Genomic DNA, 13,080 nt, shown 5'->3' with positions numbered 1-13,080 from the left:
TTCTTGTTAACAAAATATAATTTTATACTTGCCTTTTCTGTGCATTTTAATACATATATTGTTTAAGTATTTTGCTCAAGTTACTTGTGACATCACTAATTAGCCTTAAAGGTGCACTTGTTTTATAGTTGCTACAATATTAATGCTATCTCTTGCAGACCTTTAAAATATTTTATTTGCCCTTGAGTGTGTCAGGTACTTAATGTCATGATATAAAGAATCTTAGGGACTGTTTTTATTAAAAGTTGTGACAGTAAGATTTTAATTTTAAATATCAAAATGAAAATTTTCATGTAGGATGGTGTTTGCTTTTGTTTTTGAATCAGATTTAATGTCAGTAGTTAGCAGTAGTATTTCTTGGTTCAGGCCATCATTATAGATAACTTTGGTCTAAGGAGGAAACTATAAAATTTTAGTCTTCTAAAAGAACAAATGAGCAGAGAAATCAAATGAACCACATTTTGATTATTCCAAGTTCGTGTTTTCCTGAACCCTTTAATCAAAATTGCCTGGACTGCCTATTCAAGATGCTTATCCTAGGAATGTGGCAATCTGAGCTGCCTCTTACTTTCCATTCTGAAGTTTAAAGAGCACTGCTCTGAAGTGCTCTTGAATGTTCAGAGAAAGGAATCAAATTATATATTTCTTTGAAATGTAGTTGTATTTTGTAGTAACTCAAATGTCCTTTGATATAACAAAGTTATTAAGATGTATGTAGTTTTTCCCTGGCCTGTTTGACTCAGCAATTAGAACATTGGCCCATGGACGGGTTCCATTCTGGTCAAGGGCACATACCTCGATTGTGGTTTGGTCCCGGTCCTGGTTGGGGTTGTGCAGGAGGCAACCAGTTAATGGGTCACTCTCACATCGGTGTTTCTCTCTCTCCCTCCTTCCCTCCCACTCTGTCTGAAAGTAGATGGAAAAATATCCTCGGGTGAGGATTAAAAACAATAACAACAAAAAAAGATGCACGTAGTTTTACAATATTCATCCTGTAGAAACTACTACTTGTTACAAAAGGTTTTCCATTAGAAATGTGATACAGAGGAGTACATGGAAATTCTTTTTAAATAGAGAAGAGATCACCATTAATAATTTTAGTGTATTTTCTGTGTTGCCACTGCATAGCTGTGATACCTTGTTCATTTTTAAATACTTTTTTTTGCCGAATGCTATGGCAAACATTTTCTCATGTCCAATGGATTTTTCAAAAAATAATTTTTAATATTTTAATATTTTTCAAAAGATAATTTAATTATTAATATTGTTTTTAGAGTATCATAGTATACTTAGCCTATCTCCATTGTGATACCTGAAAGCCCCCCCCTTGCTAAAAATTGTTTTTGCAATCTTTTTCCCTTGCATGTTTGATTCCCAGTTGTAGACGGCACGATAAAGGACATAAACTGAAAATGTTATACCAACTTTCCCAGTTACCACAGACATGAGAATGTTTTTGTTTGTCTCATCTTTGCCAATATTGAGTAGAAATCTTTTTTTAAAATGCCAAATACAGTAAAATGACATGATTAATTTAGTGTTGGAGAAAGGTTGTACATTTTAATGTGCCTGCCTTTGATTTGAAATTTTTTTGTTAGCTTTTTAAGCATATTTATACCACTAACAATAATTTATTTATTGGGAATTTGATAACTATGCATACTCATGTATTTTTTTTTTTTTTTAAGAAATACAAATTTATACAATCACTAGTATGATTCATGAAACCTACCACTGGTCCTTAGGGTATAAATTTGGGCATATGAGATTTATAGAACTTGAGTGAATCTATGAGTCATCTAATTCATAAGGTGAAAGTCAACCTGACTTCAGCTTTGAAAGGCACTCCTTAACATAACTTTGTAGAATGTGCTCCCCACTCCAGGATAAATCGACTCCTTCCCCTCTTCTATCCAAGTAAAATCTTTGTTTTGATCCTGTTTTCTTTCCTGATATCTCTCCTTTTCCTTACCCTCTAGTGTGGCCATTGGCCTTAAGCTGCCCTCTAGTTTCATAAAGCCCTCCCAACTCTGATTATTTCCACAAAATCTTTACTTTGTCAGATTCATATTATTCAAAACTTACCCTATTTCCCTCCAAATGAAAACTTCCTTAGTGAATGCTGGCCACTACTAGAAAGAACTTAGAGGAAGAGTCTGATCCCACCCCCAGAAAGACTGATAGTATTTCCAAGAATACTTGATTTTTAAGAGGGAATGTTTATTGAATGATTAGAATTTCAGGCAATAATGTGAAGACTTTAGAGGAACATGATTTGGAAAACTCAAACAGTATCTGTTTATTTCAGCTTTCAGTTTAGCAGAACTTACAGAAACTTGATTTATAAACTTCGAAAGGTGGCAGACCCCAGCTTAAGACAGTATATTTTTTTCCTTTTTAAACTTATCTATTGTTGAATGTATTACAGATGTTCCCCCCTTTTCCTCATCGACCTCCTCCTCCCTGCTCCTGCAAGATAGTATATTTTTAAATTATTATTTTTATTGTTGACAGTGTTATGTCTCCCATCTCTCCCCCTTTGCCCCCTTTCACCCAGCCCCTGCCTCACCCCAGGCTTTATCCCACTAAGGACAGTACACTTTATCCACAAAATTGTGATAATCCATTTTCAAAGTAATTTATCGTTAAAAATTTTTTCTACAGAGACATTTAGATTTCTTGATAACATGAGGATTTTTTTTTAAAAAAGGTAGTTATCCTCCTGAACTGGGCTATAAAAAGAGTGCCTTTAGCCCTGAATGGTTTGGCTCAGGGGTTAGAGCATCAGCCCGTGGACCAATGAGTCGTGTGTTCATTTCCCAGTTAAGGGCACATACCTTGGTTGCGGTTCGTCCCCGGTCCTGGTCAGGTTGTGTGGGAGGCAACCAGTCAATGTAGCTCTATCACATCGATGTTTCTCTCTCTCTCTCTCTCTCTCTCTCTCTCTCTCTCTCTCTCCCTCTCTCTCCCTCTCTCTCCCTCTCTCTCCCTCTCTCTCCCTCTCTCTCCCTCTCTTCCCCTCTCTCCCCCTCTCTCCCCCTCCCTCCCTTACCCTCTCCTTCTCCTTCTCCCTCCCCCTCCCTCCCACCCTGTCTAATGATAAATGGGAAAATATCCTTGGGTGAGGAATTAAAAAAAAAAAGTACTTTTATCTGAGTATAGCAAGAAATATTGTAAACATCTTCCTTAAGATCTCCCAACTTTTGATGCGTAGCAAGTGAAAACTTTTTAACTTGGTGAATGAGGTGATTATTGAGTGGTTGGTTGGAATGTTTGCTACTAGAAACGCAGCAGAATTGTTACTTAGCTTTTAGTGCTGGTGGTCAATTACTGTAATTAGAGTAAGTAAACCTTGTTTAGATGATTGCATAACCAGGTCATAGGGAACCTGTTTAGCTTGTATTTTAGAATTAGTATGTACATCAGCCTCTATGTCGAAGGATACCCTAATAGATTTTGAGGAGATGAAATAGTTTTATAGCAAATTCCAGGCCATATATGTATGAAATACCTTGTAAATAATCAGTATCTAATGTAGTCTATACTGTTCTTGTTAGATTAAATCTTCAGAGATAAGCATATTAAAAAGCAAAACAAAGAATAGCACACACCCCACCCCCACCCCCGGATTTTTATATACCTCATGGGTGGTATCTTCTCTTTATTTTACTGAATGAATCTGTATTTTTAAATTTCCCATTTGTTACCTTAACTCCTCATCATTTGACTTCTTAATATCAAATTGCTTTTATTAAAGGTCTACAAAAGGCCTTCTCATTGTCCCTTGGTCGCTTTTTCTTTAATCTCTAATCTTTTCTTTGCAATTCTCACTTTTTGTGATACTGCCTCTTGGTTTATCTGGTTGTTTAGGTTTCTTTCCATTGAGCATCTTTAAGTGTTGGTGTAACTATTATAAATAATTATTGGTGTGACTTTCCTCAGAATCTTACGAACAAACATTTTATGAATGTTTTATTCTTAGGCTTGAAATGTAATATTCTTGAACAGTGATGGAATATGCATGGCTTTTATGGACTAGACCTCAAAGATAAAGAGGACATGGGTTATTTTAATCTGCTTATAATGTTAATGTACAGATGTACTATTATTGACTATTCACTTTTATATTATAATTTTTATTAAATACTTAACATCTTACATTGTGTTACACTATATTGTTTTAACAAGGACAAAGAGATTTAAATCTAGTCATTTCCCAGTAAAATGAAGAATGATGACTTTGTTGCAGAATGTATATAGTGCATTTCAAAGTCAAATTAAATATAAAATAGTTATTAATTTGGATCATTTGATAGATCTTAAAATATTAGTTATAAAGAAATATAAAATACTACACATATTTGTACATATAAAGAAATAATATAAAATACTAGTTATAAAGAAATAGAAAATGTTACACATAGATATTCTGTTTAATTTTATTGAATAATTTTGTGTTCTTAATATAGAATGTATAAGTCTGACTGTTGTTATTCCTTTTTTTTTTTTATCCTCACTCGAGGACATTTTTGCGTTTATCTTCAGATAGAGCGGGAGGGAGAGAGGGATGAAGAGAGAGAGAGAAACATCGACGTGAGAGGGGCACATCGACTGGTTGCCACCCACACAACCCCACCTGGGGCTGGGAACTGAACCTGGGACTCTGGTCCGTGGCCGATGCTCTAATGGCTGAACCAAACCGGCCAGGGCAAGACTGTTGTTACTCTTTTTTTTTTTATCCTCACCCGAGGACATTTTTGCATTTTTTGTTCAGATAGAGCGGGAGGGAGGGAGAGAGAGAGAGAGAGAGAAACATCGACGTGAAAGGGCCACATCGAGTGGCTGCCTCTTGCACGACCCAGCCAGGGCCGGGGACAAACTGCAACCGAGGTACATGCCCTTAGGGGGAGCTGAACCCAGGTCTCACCGGATCGCAGGCCAACGCTCTAACCGTTGAGTCAGACCAGCCAGGGCGACTGTTGTTACTCTTAAATGTTTCCTACATAATGCAAAGATAAACTTGATTGGGGTTGTTTCATAAATTCTGTGTTTAGGTAGAATTTGAGTAATGGGACTTATAGCTCTCTATTTTGCATTAGTGACACCACTGTTTTTCCTTTAGTGAAGCCAATTAGCAAGAATTGGTTATAGTTATAAGTCACTTAGAGAATATAGGACAGGGCTCCTATATTTTGTCGTATGATTATAGGTTTTCTGACATTTTAGTAGGGAGGTAACTATTAAGGAGGCATTAACAATTTAATGTTTGCCCTGGCTGGTTTGGCTCAGCGGTTAGAGCATTGTTGGCTTGCAGACTACGAATCTCAGGTTCGATTCCCAGTCAAGGGACATACCTGGGTTGTAGGTTCAATCCCTGAACTGGTTTGGGTCCTGCAGGAGGCAACCAGTCATTTCTCTCTCTCTCTCCCCTCCCTCTCTTCCACCCTATCTAAAAAATCAGTGGAGCTGGGCCGGTGTGGATCAGTGGTTGAGCATCAACCCATGCACCAAGAGGTCCTTCGTTTGATTCCTGGTCAAGGTACATGCCCAGGTTGTGGGCCAAATCCCCAGTGGCAGGCACATAGGAGGCAGCCAGTTGATGTTCTCTCTCATCAGTGTTTCTATCTTAAAGGAAAAAAAAAATCAATGGCAAAAAAAATTTTTTTAATTTAATGTTAAAATTCAGGCATAGCTTCACTACATTTAGCATTCCTTTTATTTAATTTGAGGGTGGTAGCCTTTAGAGTCATTATGTTGCTGATCTTTACCCTTTTAGTCCATTGTCATGTCTCATGTTTTTACCCCCCCCAAAAGTCTATAAAAATAAACATTTTTATTTTTCTATTGTAAATTCTAAAGTCATTTAATAAAACAGTGTAGTTCTTTTTCTTCCTCCTTCAGTCCCACTCCCTTATCTAGTGACAAGCATTATGTTGTTACAAGTCTTCTGTCATTTTTCTATAATTTTATATACATTAGTCATTCCCATATAGATATTTCTTTTGTATATAAGTGACACCATGCTATAAATCCTGTTCTGTGAATGATGTTTTTCATCACTTCACATATTATACATATACCTATGTCAGTACATAAAAAGGTACCCCATTCTTCCGAGTTAAATGGTATTCTATAGTATATATTTTCATGATTTACACAGTCTGCTGTTGATGGACATGCATGTTCACAGTTCCAGAAATGCTTAATGAAGTTGTTGTTTTTTTTTAAGGCACATAAATAAATGCTTTGTAATGTATATTTCTAAAAGTGAAATAGTTAGGTCTAAAGGCATGCACATTTAAATTGTGATAGGCTCTCGAATGGATAAAAAAGCTGTGGTACATATACACAGTGTAGTTGTAAGGAGTACTATGCAGCTGTAAGAAAGAAAGATCTCTTATCCTTTGAGACGACATGGAGGGACCTGGAAAGTATTATCCTAAGCGAATCAAGCCAAGCAGAAAAAGACAAATACCACATGATCTCACTTATTTGTGGAATATAATGAACATAACAGCCTGAGGAATAGAGTAGACCCAGAGACGTGGAAGTAGGGTACAGACTGACAGCCCTCAGAAGAGGGGGTGGTGGGGAGAGGGAAGAGATAAACCACAGAACTTATATGTATGTACGCATAACCAATGGACACGGACAACAAAGCTGGGGATGGGGTCAGGGTGATGGGGGGAGGAGGGTGTCAATGGGGAAAAAAAGGAGAAACATCTGTAACAAAAATAAATTAAAAGAAAAAATAATTAAAAAATAATAAATTGTGATAGGCTCTCAAATTGTGTCTTTTTTTTTTTTTTTTTTTTTTTTTTATCCTCACCCGAGGACATTTTTCCATTCTTTGTACAGACAGAGTGGGAGGGAGAGAGAGGAAGAGAGAGAGAGGGAAACATCGATGTGAAAGGGACACATCGAGTGGCTGCCACCCGCACGACCAACCAGGGCCGGGGACAAACTGCAACCAAGGTACATGCCCTTAGCGGGAACCGAACCCGGGTCTCTCCAGACCGCAGGCCGACGCTCTAACCGCCGAGCCAAACTGGCCAGGGCTCAAATTGTGTCTTAGAAAAGCTTTACCAGTTTACATTTTTACCAAAAACTAGTCCAGAGGTTGGTCTATTTTCTTTAGGCTTAGTTAAGCAGAAGTTTTTCTCTGAACACCACTTTAGTCATACCTCTTACGTTTTCATTTGTAGTGTTCATTTTGTTAGTATTTGAGTAATTTTTCAGATAAGAGGAGTTGAGGGGAGATAATGTTTTATGTCATGTGGGCATGTGGACTGTGATATTCTTTTGTTAACTTCTAATTTTACTGCATTGTATTGAGAATATGATCTGTAGATTTGTGTTTTCCAGTATTAATCTATTTTCTTTGTAGCTAAAGGTATGATCACATTATATAAGTATTCAATGGGTATTTGAAAAATGTTTGTTCTCTGGGTAGGAATTTTTCAAATTTTAAACAATCAAGCTTACTAATTATTCAGATTTTCATTTTTTAACCACTTGATTTAACAGCATCTAAGCGGTCTGTTAGTCTTTCACTACAGATGTTCTGTTAACTCCTTATTGTTTCTAAAGTTTTGCTTTATGCATTTTTAAATTTTGCTCTTTTTATTCTTGCCTATATCACATAAAACTTGCAAATAAATCAAAGTTTATAACTGAGAGACAGAATTAGTAAAGTTTAAGGAAATAAAGCAAAAACTTAACACTGACTTCCCAGTTCTCTCCTTGGATCAATTCATATATAATATTATTTTGTATTGTGATGATGTGTTATTTGGCATTTACATTTATTTATTTTGGTTATTAATATTGTTTGGGTTAAAAGCGAATATAAGTAATGGAATCTTAAAATAACATTCTGAACAAGATATAAGTTTATTCTTCCTCTATTTCCAAGTCCAGAGTTGAATAGTCCTGAATTGACCTGATGGCTGTGCTCTAAGTTCTTAGGGTCCCAGCTGCTTCCCTTTTGTGGTTTCATGAGGCATGTTCCCTCTTCCCAAGGTACCTCATAGTCTAAGATGTTTAATTCAGCTCTCAACATCATGGTTACATTTCAGCCAGCGGGAAGGAAAAAAGAACAAGAGGAATGCACTGCCCTTAGCAAATATTCTTATAAGCTCTGCCACATGGCCCAGATTTTGGAGCCATGTTCACAACTGTCTTAAGTTGAAATCCTCGTCACTTTAGGGAAAACACTACTGTGGTAGCTTTGAGCTGCCAGAAAGTTAGTACGAGAAGGTGATACAACAGGTTTAGATACCAACCTTTTCTATTTGGATATTCTTCCTAGGGTCCTTGTGGCAGCAACTATATCTAAAAGCCTTGGTGTAGTGATTGATATGCAGCTAAGAACTGCACATTTGTTAGGGTAGGTGAAGCAAAGTTCCATATTTCTAATTTAAGAAAGTTGAAAATTATCCAGGTTTTTAGGTTAAGATTTTTTCTTGTTGGGAATATTGGGAATACTGGCTAGCTCCCACTCATCTTTCAAAATTCAGCTTTCATTTCACTGGGAAACTTTTCTTGATCCATAACAGTCCGTGTTTCTTAACTCTCCCACGTACTCTTGTAGTGCATTGTGCATCTCTTCTTTGTACCATGTTCAAATAAAATGGTTTTGTGTAGGTTTCTCCCACCCAGATAGAGGGTGTGTATGTGGGTCCGTGTATGGATGTGTATATGTGTGGCGTGGGGAGAGGGATGAGAATGGGCTATTTGTTTATATATTTTTTTATCCTATGCCTACTAAAGTACACTGAACATAGGAATAAACCGTGTGTACTTGTATATAAATGTTTATGTATTTTTGTTAATTCATCCATGCCTGCTTTAAGATTCATACCCATCTTTTAAAGTTGGCTTTTAAAACCAGTAAGGTCTAGATTAAAACTGTCAAATGATTTTTAATTTATCCTATTCTCTGTTGATGTGGCTTAGCTTTGGGTGTGGCCTTAAATTCAAATGTCCTTACCTTAATTTATCCTGTTTCTTCTCATGTTTTCCTGTATTCCTAACCTCATCAAATGGCATTACAAAAATATTACTTATTGAGTACTTGCTATGTACCAGGCACTGTGCTTAGGTTTCCCATGTATTATTTAGTTTACTCCTCACAGTTCATGTATTACAGTAATTTGATGTAAGTGAAGAAATGAAACAATTCAAGTATCTTGCTTACTACAAACATGCTTTTATAAAAAGGGTCAGATTCTCTAGAAAGCCTGAAATTAAATGCTGTGCTAATAACCTGTCTTGTTTTCTAAAACAAAATTCTAAAGTATCTTAATATTTTCCCCTTTCTCTGTTTTTCTATTCACCCCAACCCCCCAAATAAGCCTTAAATATGTCTCAAATCTTTTTTTTTTTTTTTTAGCCCTCTTCTTTGTCATTATGCAGGCCAGTGGTTCTGTACCACTGGCTGCAAATCAGAATCACTTGAGATTCGCAAACCTTGGCCTTGGAGACTGTGAGCCTGAAGCCCAAGCAAGTGTATTTTACCCAAATACATTACATTGATTCAAACATCTGTTTTCTGTCTGTGAGGGCCTCCTTTTCTGTAACCTTTCTTTAGTTTGCTAGGTTTTAACTTCAAGATCCAGCTTTGTTGTCACCTTTTTCTGGAAATCTTTAACTCTCATCTGATTTAGAAGTTACTCTTTTGTGTTTACCATCATCCTAAACATAGCTAAATATAGAGTTCATAGCAGTTACTTACTTGTCTATCTCCCCTACTAGTCTCTATGTTCCATGAGGATTGGAGTTCTGTCTTATTTACCCTTATAATCCCTGTGCCTGGTACATAATATGTAATTAATAAATACTTATTGAATTATATTTTATGTGAAGTATACAGTATTTCACATTGCTCTCTGAGGATGTTTAATATTCAGAATTTGGCATTGTTTTTAGTTTAATACGATCTTACATTCTTTATCAGGGCAAGTAAAACTTGGCCCTTTGAGGACCATTTCTTCTACAGCACATAACTTTCTTAGGATGAGCTTTGTTCTCTTAAGTCATGAGTTAAGGTGAGGTTGGAGAGAGGTGTTTTTGGTTATTACTTTCCTTATTAGTTAAATATTTATGATTTCTTCTCTACAAATGGGGCCCTATGTGAGAATTATTGTCATCTTGTGCATGATAAGGATGTTTAAACATCTGACAGCAAAAATGGTAACTTATCTAGTTTTTAAATTAGGCTAGAAATTAACTTGTTAGATCTTTATTTCTCTGAAATTTTACCTATTTTCAAATGTGTTTTTTGATTACTTTGGTTATTCATAATGAGAAAAATACATGCTAGTTTTAAAAAGATTTGAAAATGGAAAATACTGGTATAAGGGAAAGAAAATCTGGGTCCAAAACACGGCTCTGGAGTTTTCTTGTAGGTCACCAGTGAGAGTGTCTCCTCCTTCCTTTAGGAAGTTTATAGAGCGTGAAGCCTCCGTGCCTCATACTTAATCTTCCTAATTTAGTGTTGGATTCTCTTCTGTATTCCCTTTTAGGTTCTCATCCCTTACTTGGCCACCCTACCAACCTTTCCATTACTTCCTCTGTATCTCCCATTCCATGTTCAGAACATTGTCTTATACTGAATTTTTAATCACTTCTTAGTACATTCCTTCTACCTGCTTGCCCTGAATAAAACTTGGCCCTTTGAGGACCATTTCTTCTACAGCACATAACTTTCTTAGGATGAGCTTTGTTCTCTTAAGTCATGAGTTAAGGTGAGGTTGGAGAGAGGTGTTTTTGGTTATTACTTTCCTTATTGTTAAAACCTTCTGTTCCATTGGGGCCCTGTAAATTAGAAAGAAATAGAAATTATCTTAGTTCAGAGTTTAAAAATGTCAAATTCCAAGCAATAGGTAAAAAATAATTAAGTCCTCTTTTCTGTGGTTTGGCTCTTCCAACTGAGTTTGAGTCTAAGGGAAGAAGTGTTTTCATCTTCCTATTTCCTTTATTCCAAGTATAATCTCCTGATAGAGATATCATCATATTTGATTGGGGAGAAGTAATAAATAGTACAGTAAATGCACATTTTGATTATAAGAGACTTATTTTTTTAAAGAAATGTAGATGGGGGAAATGTGTATCTCAGATTTAAGGAAATTAAGCAGGTCTTCTAAAAAAGTTTATTTTTCTTTGACCAGAATCAGCTTAGAAATAACTCTAAATTACTACACACCTAAATGTGGAGGTGAGAACTAGAGAAACACTCGTTACACATACATGAACAATGTGGAATTGGGATTCTGAAATTATCTTTTCTTGGTTAAATGATATCCTTCTATTTTGTGTTGTGTTTTCTTTAATAGAGATACCCAGTTAAGTGTAGTCATTCATGGTTCACATTGTAAATGAGTCTGAAAAGAGTATATAAAATACAAGCTGGTGAAATACGAAACTTATTTCCCTTTAAATTGCAGGTTAGCTACTTCTTTCCATACACTTACTATTAATTTACTCTGACATGCTTTTAGTCTCCATAACTGTTAGTAAAATTTCTTGAAATTTTTTATCTTGCTATTAAGCAAGATGATCTGTCTTTTTTTGCTATAACCACCCTTCAGGGATAGCACATCAGAATTGGATCTTAAAGTTTTGACCTATAATTTCAGTATGAGTTGTCTAGGAATGGATAGAAGTTAGTTTATTTAGAAACCGCCTGACATGTCACAATTGGCCATAGCTAAGTTTTAGTTCAGAGTATATAAGCTACTATTTCATGTAGTCAATGTCATGAGATTAAATAAAAATAGAGAAAAAAATTCACCAGGGGAAAAAATAATCAGTGAAAGTATGGTTAGGTGTTTTCTGATTTTTACTGCGTATAAAAACACAGATAGCATTTAGAAGTTTTATAATAGTATGAGGTACATATTATTTAGAATTAAGAGAGAAATCTCAATCATTAATCTCAGAAGGAGAATTGCTAAAAAAAACCCACACACACAAATTGGCTTATTCTTAAATGGGAAAATCATGAGCCCAAGTTCTCTTGAGTTAGATATATACTAAATTGTATTAAGTATTTTATTATCAACTATAAAATAACTTGTTTAAATTCCTGTGAGCAATTGTTGAAGGGTTGAAGACAAGTTGATAAACACGGAAAATACAAATAATTACTATATTATTCTGGTTTTCCCCTATGATAGTAAAGGAGGAAAGAAACTTACAGGTATTAATCGTCTAAGAATGTAGTTCCTAAATATGAAATTTAACACCCACCTTCTTTTTTTAACTTAACTGAGGAAATCTATCGAATTCCTGTCCAAGGTAATTATGGTAATAAAGATCAGAGTGGGAAGTAAGACCTCAAATAGAAATGCTAACAATTCTAGGAGCTTAAAAAAGTTAGTTTCAATTGGTATTAAACAGTTTCAAATTATGATTTGTGTGTGTGTGTGTGTGTGTGTGTGTGTGTGTGTGTGATCATATATTTAAAATAACCATTTCTGTAAGGAGTCATTTTTACTGAAAAACCCTTTTTATGAGGAAAAGGTGTAAAAACCTTGATTTGGACTAACTAGACAGGAAGTTTTTCTGAATTTAAAGCCTGAATACTCAACTAATGAAATACTGTGTACTGGGGGCTAATTTTCATTTCTTTTAGTCTTCACTACTCAATAATTAGCATTCTCTTTATTTTGCGGAGGAAACTGAAGTGAAGAGGTTGCATAAATAATGGAGGTGGCACATCTATTAAGTGGAAAAGCTAGGATTTTTTTTTTATCCTCACCGAGGACATTTTTTTTTTTTTCCGTTTTTCGTTCAGATAGAGTGGGAGGGAGAGAGAGAGAGAGAGAAACATCGACGTGAAAGGGACACATCGAATGGTTGCCACCTGCACGACCTAACCAGGGCCGGGGACAAACTGCAACCGAGATACATGCCCCTTAGCAGTAACCGAACCCGGGTCTCTGTGGACCACAGGCCGACGCTGTAATTGCTGAGCCAAACCGGCCAGGGCGAAAAGCTAGGATTTTTGAAGCCCCAGACCACCTAGAATGGTTCTTACCTCTTGAGAACCAATATAAAAAGAATCCAACCTAGATA

The 13,080-nt window shown here is 35.8% G+C and overlaps 1 protein-coding gene across 3 annotated transcripts in view; it reads left to right on the top strand.

The window, feature by feature from the left end:
* Nucleotides 1-13,080, top strand: part of SEPTIN7 (septin 7) — a 91,301-nt gene that overhangs the window by 37,786 nt on the left and 40,435 nt on the right. The gene's annotated exons all lie outside the window — the stretch shown is intronic.

The sequence above is a fragment of the Molossus molossus genome, unplaced genomic scaffold, assembly GCF_014108415.1.
Source record: "Molossus molossus isolate mMolMol1 unplaced genomic scaffold, mMolMol1.p scaffold_m16_p_7, whole genome shotgun sequence".
In the NCBI taxonomy this organism is placed as follows: Eukaryota; Metazoa; Chordata; class Mammalia; order Chiroptera; family Molossidae; genus Molossus; species Molossus molossus.
The sequence above is the reverse complement of the archived record's forward strand: the minus strand, read 5'-3'. Positions and strand labels throughout refer to the sequence as shown.